The sequence below is a fragment of the Vulpes vulpes genome, unplaced genomic scaffold (genome assembly GCF_048418805.1).
Source record: "Vulpes vulpes isolate BD-2025 unplaced genomic scaffold, VulVul3 Bu000000696, whole genome shotgun sequence".
NCBI lineage: Eukaryota > Metazoa > Chordata > Mammalia > Carnivora > Canidae > Vulpes > Vulpes vulpes.
Genome location: NW_027325674.1, coordinates 661289 through 675917, shown reverse-complemented (window position 1 = coordinate 675917; position 14629 = coordinate 661289).

Below are 14629 nucleotides of genomic sequence, written 5' to 3'. Positions count from 1 at the left end.
AAAGGAGCACTTGGCTTGTCTCCTAGTCATATTTTTTGGGGAAAGCGTAAATATGGAAAGTGTAAGCATTCAGGGTAGAGGAAATAGTGCTTACAGAGGCACCAAAGAACCAGTGTTCATGAATTTTTAAAGAAATGACTGTAGGCTGATGAGTGATTTACCCAGAGAACAAGAGGGTAGATTTGAGCCAGATCATAAAAGGGCATATAGAGCACTGTGGACTCCTTCAGGGGCAGTAGAGAACTACAGAAACTCTATTCCATAGAACAATAATGTGATCACAACTGTAAAAACTAGCCTGAAAGCAGAATATTGGCCAAAATAGCAGGGAGATACTAATGAGGATAATCCCCCAGTAATGTGGGTGAGTGGTAATGTCCATTGGGAATGAAGATGAAGCAACCAGAAATTACATACAATATATAAGGAGAAGTCGCGGCTGACATTAGGAATTTGAACCTTGGTTATGCATGAGGTGGTTGAGACACTATTGCATTGTTCCTAGAAACAGACACTTGTCCACTAAACCAGTCCCAACAAAAGCAGCAGCAGTTGGTTGTAGAAAAGTAGGGGGTTTAATACAATGCTTGGCATTACCCTCTTTCTGTGACTCTGCAAATGGAAACCATTATGATCTTTTAAGTATTTTCCTACTGCTACTGTGCTTAGAGATATACTCAGAGGTCATTCAAGTCAGAAGCCTATTTCCCTGATGCTGCTGCTATGGAGACATTGTGTCTCTAGCATAGGAAGTTTAGCTGGAGTCCTGCAGGGAGCATTGGCATGCTACAAGGGCCAAGCCAGTGAGAGGGGTCAAGTTAGACCTCTGATGTTCTGAATTCTAACTTTTCAGTCCCTCCTTTTAGAAAATCCTTCCTTGTACTCAGAGTAGACAGCTTTCATCTATAAAATATAATCCCAGAAAACATGACTTGGTATGTACCTGGAAGTTGTCATTTAGAATATGTGTTTAATGTGAATAGATGTGTCATGCAAGGAAGAACTGATAACTTTACTCAAGTCAAGATGTATAACACCTATCATGATCTTCATCTCTGAGCACCGTCCCCCTATCAGAGAAGATTAGATTCATCTGGAAGGAAATGCTCCTTTCAAAAATCTTTCTACTTAGAAGAAGAACTACCATCTAAGTGTCTGTGTTCTTCCGTGGCACCACAATTGTTTCAGTAAGCATTTTGTGGCCAGCTGAGAGGACAGATATCCAGCTTACAAATAATATAGTTTTTATATTGGGCACATATAATTTGTCTCCTCACATTTTCCACTGAACCATGCCTCACTTCTTAGCTTGAGAAGGAGGGTACACATCTCATTTACTACTTACACACATCCTGTCTAGTATATATCAGCATCCTCAGCTTCACAGGTAAAGAAACTGCCACACAAAGTGATTAAATAGCCCTTGTTCACAAAAATGGTAATTGTAGATCTATGATTTGGACCAGAGTCACGACTATTAATGTTCCTTCTATCACACAACAGCATAATACAGCCTTGGCCGGAGATGTTCTGTGTTGTAGCTTCCTTGTTGGATAGACACTAGTTCAACAAATAGGTATCAGACAAGGTTACACACTGAACAGGCAATGGGATGATCGCAGAGTCTCTGTCCTCAAGGAACTTATACTCTATTGGGATAAACAGACAATTAGCAGTGAAGTACTGTAAATCAGGTAAGGAGGTCTGGGGTCTGTGGGACAATGGGAGGACAGAGCAGAAAGAAAACCTTACTTTGGGATCTCTGGGAAAGCCTCCTGGAAGAAATGTGGAGTTCTGGAAAATAAGTAGGAGTGAGACAGGTGTACACGGTCACAGCAGCTAATAGTTAAAATCTAGGTCAGCAAAGAAAGTAAAGGAGGAGGAGGAACAAGAGGAAGAGAAAGAGAGGGAAGAAGACAATCAACGATTGAAATCCAAGCACACAGAGATGACCACTGAACATCTTTATTACAGTCTCCCCAACCATTTTATGCAAATTTGGGACTAATGCATATGGTGCTATTGTGTAGACCCAGATGTATCAATTGTTGCCCAAACAGCTATGTATACTGTGTTATATTGTACACCCCGAAGCCCAAGCAGAAGTGTCTGTGGCTCCCTGGAAGCTTTGAGGAGCTTAGGTGATCCTGTCTGGCACCTGACAGGTCCATGAGCAGAGTTTCGGCTACAAGACTAAGGCACACCGGTTAGAATTTAGTGTGAAAATTGATCAGGTAATATATCTAGTATGGTCGAAATGAACACACACACACACACACACACACATACTCCACATATACATGCACAAGCTCTCCCACACCCGCACATAGACACACAGGCAGTCCAGGGCAGATCCAGGGAAGCCACTGCTCACTTGCAGTGTATGTAGGCGAGACATTTCCCAACAGTGCCTAACTGAGAAATTCCCAGAATCCTGTGGTCTGACTCACCTATGTACTTTCTCAGATTTTCCAAGATCTACATGCTAGGGAATGGTTTTCTAAGTAACACATCTTTGGGTCTTTGTAGACGTGTGGCAGGTCCATACAACTGCATGAAACATGGCAATCCTCATGGTTCTGGCACAGGGGTATGCCTCACAAGTAAATGGAATGTAGGTTCTTCCATGGAGCTACCCCAAATCTGTGGAGATCGAACAATAAAGCAGGATTATATGGCCATTAAAATGATCATGATTTTATATAAATGCAAAATATCTTTAGTCAATTAGATGATCTTGTTTTTACTTTGTTTCATTGTGTGTTTTGTTTTCCCATCCCAGAGACATTAGAGGAAACATAATTTATCCTCTAGGATTATGCACCAGGTGAACCAGAAATAGTGAGGGAACCTCTCACCTGCCTTCTGATTGGCAGTAGAATGCAGTTGGTGGGCTTTGGGTCCAACCAATGTAGGTTCAAATCCTTGTTCTGCTTCTTGCAACCTGTAAGACCTGGAATAAATCATGTTACTTCCGTGGAAATGTTTCCCTCACCTGTTACACATGATAAGAAAATTATTCCAACTCAGGATTCACTGAGGTGACCTGAATGATGGTAAAGGACTCAACTTCCTATCCACCCTTGCATCTCCTTCCTACCGCTCATCATTCTGTCACATGGGGTCTGGCACCACCAGCACAGGGATCTGTCTTTTCTGCCATAATAGTTGACCAAGGCCTACCTGTTTAAGTGATAGGTTCAAACTGTAAAGAATCTAACACATCTATGAACAGCAGTGGTTGTCCATCCTGACTGCCCCGACTCACTGAGGGAGCTTTTCAAACAAAATCTGTGCCCTGGCAAGTCTACACTGCTCTAGATGAGGGCTTAGACATCACTTTCAAAGCTCCCAAGGTGATTCTGACGTGCGTCCAGCATAATAACTGTGGCCTGAGGACCAGATACACCTACAGCTGATAGGCCTGGAGTGCTGGTTCAAAAGCAGTGCCTCTGGGAGCACCAAACTGCTCCTCTATATTCTCTGAAGCTGGAGACCACAGAGGTGCATGTTCTTCAAGCTCCCTCCATGATACTTATACTCCATCAGATCTGAGAACCACACTTCATACACGAACCTCTCACTTTTTTATATGTAGAAACTAAGATCTCTAAAGTGGAAGAACTGACCTGAGAGAGCAGCCAGGGCATGGGGTCTCCCCCCAGGTATCCTGAGATATAATCCAGCAGTTATTCCAATGCATTATATTCCAAAGAGACAGGAAATCTGAAAGCTCTATTTTACTTTGTGCAGAAGATTAAGCAGAAACTTTCTGAGTCAACTAGAAAGTCAAATAAAATTTGTAACAGGAACATTAATAAAGCCATAAAGCAAATAAAATTTAAATAATCCACATTGATTAGATAGTAAAAATTGTTTTTGCTAAAATAAAAGAAAAGCCTGCTTGAAATGACATGAACATAGCAATGATCTCTAACCAGGAGGGTTATTTAGATTTTGACATGGCTTACTTCTTTGTGCTAGGTGCTTTCCTCACCACTTTTCTCATTCCTAATATAGAAAACACACACACACACACACACACACACACACACTGATGATGTCATTTACCATGATACAGGTTCCCCCTTACTTAACCAGAAACACAAACACATCACTTATATATTGAACTATCTCATTTTATTTTCTCATTAACCTGAAAGAATTAAATTAACATAACTGGACATTTCATAATGGTAGCATCATAAACACAACCCTGTATCTGGGGCTAACAATGTGCAACTGTTCATGAATGTAAAGTGATCCAGGATGCTTAAATCGTCTTTAAAATTTTTTGCAATATATTTGCACCTGCACACACATGCACACACCTTCACATATAGAATGCCAAGCTCTTGGACAAGTTGAGCAGACCATACTTACAGAAACATCAATTCTGAGACATAAAATAAACATACTTCATGACTTAGATTTTCCAGGAAATAAAAAACAATTAAAAAATCAAATGTGGGGCACCGGGGTAACTCAGTAGTTGAATGTTCACCTTTGGCTCAGGTTGTGATCCCAGGATCCTGCAATTGAGTCCCACATCAGGATCCCTGCAGGAAGCCTGCTGCTTCTTCTGCCTATGTCTCTGCCTCTATCTGTGTATCCCTCATGAATAAATAAACAAAATCTTAAAAAAAAGTGCCTTTGTTTTTAGCTCTGCATTTATGAAGTAGATGTTCCTTTGTGTTAACTAGGTGATTGTCTTTTGATCTCTGGTTTGACTAAATGGATTTTTAAGAAAAGCTTCTCATAATGAGACAAAGTAGGAAATTCAAACATGCAGTTTAAATGTTGAATTCAAACTTGTGAATTCAAGATCTTCAATATCCAATACTCATATCTTGATATATCATTAACTGTGCTTATTGGACATGAAATAAAGACATTCTCTTGTTCATGATTTTTTTCAATTAAATGTTTTACCTCTGTGATTGCTCATGACCACTTAAGGGATTTTTTTTTCATATCCTATAAGTATGCTTGGGTATCATGTATATAGATATATGAATAATATTTAATTTAGTAAATCTGTCCAGATTTTTAAAAAATTATATTCGTTTATGAGAGGGAGGGAAGGAGGGAGGGAGGGAGGGAGAGAGAGAGAGGCAGAGAGAGAGAGAGAGAGAGAGGAAGAGTGTTCACATGGGCAGGCGGAGGGGCAGAGGGAGAAGAAGAGGCAGATTCCCTGCTCAGGGAGGCTCCATCCCAGGACCCCGGGATCATGACCTGAGCCAAAGGCAGACGCTTAACTGACTGAGCCACCCAGGTGCCCCTCTGTCCACTTTCTCTTTGTGATTTTTAAACATCTATTTTATCCTTTTAAAAAAAGATTTAATTAATTTACTTGAGAGAGAGAGAGAGAGAATGAGCAGGAGCAGGGGGAGGAGCAGTGGGGGAGGGAGAAGCAGACTGCAGAGAGCATAGAGCCTGACATGGGGCTCCATGTTATGACCCTGAGAACATGACCTGAGCCGAAATCAAGAGTCTGATGCTTAATCAACTGAGCCACCCATTTGCCCCTAACATCTATTTTATTCTTATAAATTTTACTTAAACCAGTTTTCATTTAGATCTCTACTTTCTTGTTATTACTACATCATTCATACTCAAAGCTTTACTCTCTCTGCAATTAATTTTATATGTTACATGAGTATAGAATTTTTCCCGAGGCCAAATTTTAAAATACTATTTAAGAAATAATCAAACAATCATTCTAACTTCAAATTTGAACCACTGCCCTTCCACAGATTAAAGTTTAAATAATACACGATGTCTCTTTCAATTACATTTTCCCTCTCCTATACCAGCACCACAGGACTTCAATTATCTTAGGTTTATAGTAAATGTGCTATCTGGCAGGTTAGAACCCCCTCCAGTGGCCTTGGATATTACCCTGTGTCTATTTTTTCAGATTTTCTTCAGAATCACTTTGCCAACTAGCATAACATCATAGTAAAATTTAGGTAGCACCACATTCAAGGTATAAATTATCTTTAGACAAGTCATAATTTTCACAAAATTAAGTGAGCCTCTCCAGGAACACAGTATAGCTCTCTATTCATTTTTAAACTTTTGTTTTCAAATAGTGTGTCTCAGTTTATCACTAGGTATTGCATGTTTGCCATTGCCTATGTGACAGATAATGTTTTAACGATACCAAAGAGAAAAATTGGAGGCACTTTCCAGAGTGTAGTTTGTGTCCTCTGCAAATATCTGAAATATACGTCAATGTTCCCAAGAATATTTGAAAATCTACAACTTTCACTCGACTCCGTAATCAAATTGCCACACTAGCCCCATTGCCCTTAATGCTATCATTTCAGTGGCCCATTGCTCTCATTCCTCTTTGGAACCTTGAACCACTCACAGCCTGTCCTATAGTCTATGTTGTGCCATCTGGTTCTTTGGCTGAATCCTCTTGAAATTTGTCACTGGTTCTTTTTCTGTCTGCCCCTTGGTCCTTGGCCATAGCCTTTCCTTATGCTCGTCAGGGGACCTGAGGGCACTTTGACAATGATTCAGTATGACTTGGGACCTTAGCAAGGAAGGGACCAGAGCCAGGAAATAAAAAAGATGGTGATGATGCCTCTAGTCATTCCTCCCTGGCAAGACATGCCAACCAATGTCCCCAGCCCTGGAATCCCCACACCACACTGGGCATTGCCATCTCCCTCCCACTGGCCGCCAACTTCCTTCCTAGGGACAGACTTCCTACTTGATTTGTCTTCTCTCTTAATTGTGTGGGAACCAGACCCATGTTCTTCTGTGCAGATGAGCACTTTCTCCAGGCACCTCCCAGGTGCTCTCTCTCTCACTTACCAGATGGCAGTTTTCACCTCATTGTTCCAAAAGCTGGCATCTCAGGTTCTTCCTCAGGTCCCTCCCAGCATGTCTCTGCCTCGGCAGACGGCACGTTGTTGGCAATTCATATCCTGCGCAAACACATCGGTTTTTAAAAATGTGCTTGTTTCAAATAATGCTTCCATTCTCTAAATGCTGATCACTGACTGGATTAGTCAACCTTTGGAGAAGGAACTTGGAAATGGTATCATACAGGTATTTCTTCACGACATTGTGGTTGCTTAGCTCTGAGGACAAAAGGGTCATTGTGGCTGTGACTTCCTGTCTCAGAGTTGGAAAGACTTTCTGATAGTTTGGGAAAAAAATACTTCTTTGATGCTACCACAAGATTTTGAATTACGAATAAGAGATTCAGTTTCAAACATTGAAAGTGATATTTCTTTTTATTTTACAGGATTAATTCTACCCCAAGGAATTTCAAAAATTAAACAGGCTCCATGGGAGGGGAAATGAGCTTTGTGTCACCTTCGGTGTTTGAGCAGGAATGGGATGGTTATCATATAACTCTTCAAGGAAAGCATTTTTGTATGATTCACCTATTTTATCACCTTATAGCAATTATCTCTTTTTGACTACTTTAACTTCTTCTGTAAAGGAGTGTAAAGAATTCAATCATTGAGGTCAGACAGATCAAAATTCAACCTTAAACTCTATCACTTACAAACAATGTAACTTTAGACAATGACTTACCAAATCCAGGGTGCTCTTCCATAAAACAGAGGCTATATAGGTGTCCTTTTGTTCTCTTGCTGACATGTGCTGGACCAGTTTTTATTCCCTGCGAAACTAGAGCAGAACTTGGATTCCTTGAAATAATCCATTTACACTGAAGCCTCTGAGCACAGTAGACTTTCCTAAAGCTTCCAAGTTGAGCAGGGTTTATATTGCATCCCACACACATAATACACAACTCACAAAATGGACTAACTTCCCCAAACTCCCTTCCTGCTCATGTCTCTGCCAAAGCTGGTTTATTGTCTTTATGCTTCTTTCCTTCTCTTTCCTGCCTTCTCCTACCCCATGGACACTGCCCTTTTGGGCATCCCTTCCTTTCCAGATTCTACCCCGAACCATTTTCCAAACCCCCATGATGCCAAAAGATACAACTCCCCAGTTAGTATTTCCAACCAGCAGATGTTCTTCAAAGAAGGGGCTCACAGATTTACAGAGGACAACTCCTTGAGGGGGTCTTATGCCAGGACAGTTTTATGGTTTCACTTCTATCTCAGAAAGTTCATAAAAAGAATAATACTATCATATAACACTATCTTCATAGGAACAATTTTCTCAGTCTTGATTCAATGATTTAGTGCAATGGTTCAGCTGCCTCATTCATAAGATGATTCATTGCTATGATTCAGGGATTAACACACGTGGGCCCCATTGTGAATGCTGCTTCAGAGAAGGAAATAAAGAAAAATAAGATGGAAACAATTACAAATTCCCCAAAACAAAACATTTCTAAATAAATGGCTGAATTGATGAATGCCATAAGGGAATTTCAAGTTCAGCGGAGGTGCTGGGGACTGAACTGTGTCCCTACCCTCTCTCATTCATATGTTGAAGTTCCATCCCCCAGTGTGGGGCCTCCAGGAGGTAATTAGGTATTATGGAGTCATGAGGGTGGAGCTCCCCTGATGAGATTAGTGTCTGTATAAAAAGAGGAGACATGAAAGCTCTATCTGCCATCTGAGGGCATCAAGAGAAAGCAGCCATCTGCAAGCCAAGAGGAGAGCTCCCACCCAGCCTGCTGCATTTTGTTACAGCAGCCTGAGCTGACCGATACACAAGCCCTTCTGTTCAGATCTCACAAACCTAACCACCACCCAACACCAGTTGGTAGCTCATGAGGGACCTTGACCTCGAATGCACTGATTATTCTCCACGCAAAGATCCACTGTCCACTCTTCTCTGCCATTCACTGCACTTTGTGAGACCAGATCCTAAGAAGAGTACCTGCTAACTTTCTTGCCCTCTGACTGTCATTTGACTTTGGCCATAGAACCTCCCCCACTCCAGCCCCTTCTGGGGTCTCATCAGTCTCTGTCCCATCCTCATCCTTGCATGGTGTTGGCGGGGAGAGCTGCACCCCAGGTTTGCTTGTCTGGCGGTGACTCAGCATCCTGTACCAGTTGTCTTAATGCTTCCCGTACTTCTGTAAATATTCCCTCCTTTGTAGGGATTTCAGTTCAGCTCTCCGAATGTAATTCAGCTTCCTAAAGGCAGTGCCAGCCCTGACAGACACCTTACCCAAAAGCGTATTAAAAAATCTTAATGATTACTTGTTCCTGGAGTCTGAATAGAGCAATATGTTTGTTAAGAAAACACTGGGATGAAGCACAGCTGCGCTGGAAGAAGACATGATAAGCAAGAGGGGCTCTCGCCTGAGGTCAACAAATCTGCATCAGAAAGTGCAAATCTTTGGGCCCAGATATGTTTCACAATTCAGAATGTTTTCAAGTTTTAGAAGTCTAATATAATACAATGCATGTTTCTAATATTGTGAAATGCCCAAAAAAGGTCAAGGACAGGACCCTAATAAAACTCATTACTATTTTTTGCAGGGAGACATGAATATTCATAACAAGGAAGTAAATGAAAACCATAAAAATGTCATGCCATTTCTATCTAGGGTTTTCTACCAGATGATTTACAAAATAATCCTTGGGTTTTTACCTACCTTCCAGGGTTATTTTGAGATCATATTAATTAATGCATTTTAAGCCAGTAGGACAATGTATGGAATATAGTAAGTATGTACCCAACAAATATCAACCACCGTCATCCCATCAACATCATGGGAGTGGTCAGCCCTGCACGACGGCACAGGTCGTTTCTATAAACTACTTTCATTGCTGGGGGGAGCGCTCTGGTATATCACCCAATCTCACCAGGCAATCGGCAGGATGCTGGATCTCAAAGAGGAATTTTTCCAACTTTAGAAGGTTGGTGAGCTCAGGTCTTCCATCTCAAGTTCTGGGTGTTTTTCCTATAAGTGTCTGTTTATTAAATGGATGAGGAACAACATCTATAGTATAATCCCACATGCTTAGAAAGAAAAGCACACTACAAGGAAAGGTCCAGAAGCAACATAATAACCTGTGCACGGTGAGTTACCAGGGGTGGACAGGCTCATGTCAGCCACCAGACGAGGTAAAGTGGGGCAAGAGCCATCCGTGGATTGAGTTGGCCCACGAGCATTGGAAATGGGTAAATCAATTTGCATGTGTGCATTTAATTTTCTGAACAAAGACACCTTTATATTCATTACATTTTCAAAAATACAATGAGAGTAGACACACAGAAGTGTTTGGAAACAGAGCCATGGAAGAAGAGGGCATACCATTCCAGTGGGCTGAACCCCCTCCCCGCCCCCGTAAGGTGCCCTCTCAATGTGGGTTTGATTGTGACAGTCTACAGCTGCTCTGGGGCCCAGTAATCAGATTATTCTGGCAGAAAGACATTTCATTGCTAATTAGCATAAGGAGACCTTCCAGGCTTCTAGGGTCAGGGCCTGGCAAATGATAAAAAGGCCTGGGTCCTGAATAGTGTCCTTGGAGATGTTTAAATGGGCCTGAGCAGGAGCCTGTCACATCTGGTTGCTGTGATAATTAGATTAGGAAGCAAGGGGAGGGAGAGAAGCCGTCCCATGTAATCTGCAGAGGCTCTCACAAAGCTGAGGTAGAAAACTGGCAGCAGAGGGGACTTCCAGAGGTCACATCTATGCAGGTTCCAGAGCCAGAGTTACGGGCACTGGTTTATGGACCTTTTGGTGTTTAAGGGCCCTTGAAGAGTGTCTTGTCAAATGGCTTCCAAACGCCAGTCACTCAGTGTGCTTGTTTGAAAATACAGGCTCCCAGGCCTAATCCTGCAAAATCAAGGTCGATAGACCTGAGTTTGAACCAGGATGGGGTCTGTATTGTCAACAAGCTCCTGGACAATTCTGATGCCTGTACATATGGCAGTCACAGACTTAGCTCAATGGTGACACTTGGCAGACAGCACCTTGTTTCATCCCTCTGGGTGGCTCTGCCATGGTGGCCACGCCTGCCCAGTTTCATAGAGGAGGATACCGAGGCCCTGAGAAGACCGGGCATTGGTCCACTGTCACATGGCTAGAGAGTAATGACCGTGAGACTTGATCAGTGCCCCCTGGTGCTTATCAGAAGGGCTTCTTCCCATGGCCCTAGGCTCAGTATGGCCTGGTCACTGTCCAATCCCTAGCCTCATCTAGAAACCCCCTTTACCCCATTCATCATGCTCTGACACATTGGTCTTCTAGCAATTCCTCGAAGAAATACACAAAGCTCTTCTGATCTCAGGGCCTTTGCACACATTGTTCTGACTGCCTAGCCACATTCCCCCCCCACCACAGTCTGTAATGTGTGTCCTCTTTCACACATGCTCTGGGCAGAGTAAACTCTGTATCTGGGTGCACACACACACACGCACACACACAGAAACATATATACAGATGCTCACATGACATACACATGCCTAATGCTGTTTAGTACTTTCCAGTGCTTTAAGGGTAACAGCAAAAATTCTCACCAGAACCTAGAAATCCCTGTGTCACTGCTTCCCTGCTTCCCTCTCTTGCTCTGGGCTTGTAGCACCTTGACTTTTCCATCCTTAAACACTTCTATGTGTCTCCTGCATGACCTTGGCACACCTGTGTGCTTTTGCTCTGTTTTTGTTTTGGGCCCCAGAATGCTCTTTCTTTCCTATTCTGTCCATTGATTGCTGTCCCACTGTGAGCACCACTTTGTCAGGGGACCCTGCCCTCTCCCACTGCACAGCCACCCCATTGTGGATTCTGAGTGCATCATGTTGGCTGTCTTCATAACCCAGGTCATTCCCTAACTTCAGTTTTTATTTATTTTCTTAAGATTTTATTTATTTTTTTGAGAAAGAGAGAGAAAGCAGAGCAAGTGGGGGAAGTGACATAAGGAGAGAGAAAAGCAGACTCCCCGCTGAGCAGAGAGCCTGACTTGGGGCTCCATCCTGAGATCATGACCTGAGCCGAAGGCAGACACTTCACTGACTGAGCCACCCAGGCACCCCAGTAACTTCTTTTTGAAACTGATCATTTCTTCCACTGAGATACCATAGCAGGTTTTACTCATTAAGGACACACAGCACAGTGCTTGGTACACAGTAGGCACTCAGTAAGAACATTTGAGTAGTGACATCAATGGACCATTTGGGTATGGACATAAACGTCACCTCTGCAGAAAGGTGTTCCCTGACTGCTTCCCAAAGTAGGTTTCCCTGCTAGTCCTTACTAGTCTCATGCATAGCAGTAAAGACGAATCACAATTATTTGGCTTACTTTTAATTTTCTGATTTCCCCTAAGGATGGAGGCCACATGAGGTCAGGAGCAACATCTGTCTCATTCATTTCTACAGAGCTTCCGTGCATTTGGTGTGTGGTGTTTACTTGGTGGGTAAGCAGGTCAAAATGCAAATGCCAGATTCTCAGGGCATGATTCTCTTCAACACGAAGCCTTCAGCCTGCTGCGGTAGCACTTAGACCTTCTCACACCATCATCTGGGAAAGTGATGCCCACTTCCTGGACCTTAGTTTTCCCATACAAAGAAAGGACATGTGCGGTCACACAAGCTCTTCCCAGTGTGGACACCCAGAAGTTCTAGGAGTCACTATTTCTTATAACGGACAGATGCCATTATTATCATTTATTACTTCTAAAAAGCTGTGTTGGACTCGATTCAGTGGCTGAACTTTAATTTTATTTTTCATGTTTTAATTTTTTAAAAGATTTTATTTATTTATTTGAGAAAGAGAATGAGTAGTGGGGAGAGGCAGAGGGAGAGGGAGAGAGAAGCTGACTCCCCAATGAGCAGGAAGCCCGATGTGGGGCTCCATCCCAAGACCCTGAGATCATAACCTGAACTGAAGGCCACGCTTGTGTCCCTACGGTGACACCCTTTTCTCCATCCGCCAGAACCAGCTGGTGTCCTCAGCCAACAGGTCACTACCACTTGTGCAACTGTAGTGGGAGGTGCAAACGCATTCACGGCTGTCCAGCCTGGATGAGGCCTGGTGGTGCAGGGCGCTGTTAGCATTCCTCCTCAACTTGTGCATTTATTTATTCACTCAAAAACTTGCCCTTTCACTGAGGTGGACACTTGACGGGATGAGCACTGGGTGTTTTTCTGTATGTTGGTAAATTGAACACCAATAAAAATTAATAAAAAATAAATAAATAAATAAAAATTGTACTAAAAAAAAACTTGCCCTTTCAAAAAAAAAAAAAACAGATTTTACAATAAACTATTCTAAACGGTAAATCATCTCAATTTCCTTAACATCCTGGCAGGAAAGAGATGACATCCATATATACAAGGGAAATTTACATGAGAACAATTTGCAAAGGGAACTATTTCATTCTGTGGACAGGATGGGGGGTGGGTGGGCAGGAGGGAAAGTCCACACTGTGAAGCTAGTTAAGAGTGGTGAGCCATCCCTAGGCATGCAGGGTTGTTGTGGGGACAGTTACTGGACAGAGAAGGTAAGCTGTATGGAGAGCATCATCTAGGAGGAGGTGCGACATGAGCCAGGCTACATGGTCAACCTGCAGAAATCTCACAGGAAGAGAGTTAAAAGAATAAAAACTGATTTTTATCACTTTCCCCCCTCAGATCTCTTGACAATGCTCCCCCAGCCAAATCTGTTCCAGGAATAGAGGGCAGGGGAGCCTGTTGGTGCATTCTGTTTAGGTCAGCATCTGTGAGCTAGAGCCAGGTGGGAAAGGGGGAGTGTGCAGGGCGGGAGAAGTGGTAGGCAGAAAATGTACAGCACAGGATTTTAAGGGGACATCAAAACACAATCAAGTAGAATTTTACAAAGATAAACTTGAATTGCTCTAAGTTATTTGTAAAGTCTATAATTTGCAAACATCAGCATTTTAATGGCTATTAGTCTCAAATGGCTGATGGCACATCTGAACCATCTGAGATCCATTCAAGGATCCTCACCATATTGTACTAGGAATATCAGAGAAGGTGTAGAAAAAAGACTACTTAGCTGGAACACAATGACCTGTTATGTTCCTGAAAAATATTTCTAAAATGTAAATACGTCGATTCAGGGTATAATCATCTTAAAAACGTAATTTATTTATAATATCATCTGCATACATTCCCCTAGGTTCTCTTTCCATTATAGGAAATAAGAAACATGATATATAACATATATTAACACAATTTTCAGTTCAATTTCTCCAAGGGCTTGTTACCCACCAGCCATATAAGCACCTGAGAACAATCACAATCCTTGTATTATCAGCAAAACTACAATTACCGTAATGCATTTTATATGATCTAGCCTGCCCTGTCTTTATTGAATGGTTTGGATCAATGAGGCTTGGTGTCCAATTATTCAGGATGCTTCCACCATATCATTCTTCTATGCCATCCGCTATGGAAAATTGTTCTTCAATTACATTTTCACCTCTCTTACTGAACTGCAAAAGCATTAGACCAACATTCCCTCCAAGAATCACTAGAATTGTAGACGTACATATCTATATATCTATATATAGACTTCATTTCACAATTCTGTGGATGTGTAATAAGCCATCTCAAATATATACATGTGTACACACATATGTTATATATAGACATACATTCCATGAATGTATAGAAAACTCCCCCCAAATTTAGAGGTTTAATCTAACCCAAATAGTTTATTATCTCAAGATCCTGCAATTGGGCACATGGCTCCAGCTAGAGAAGC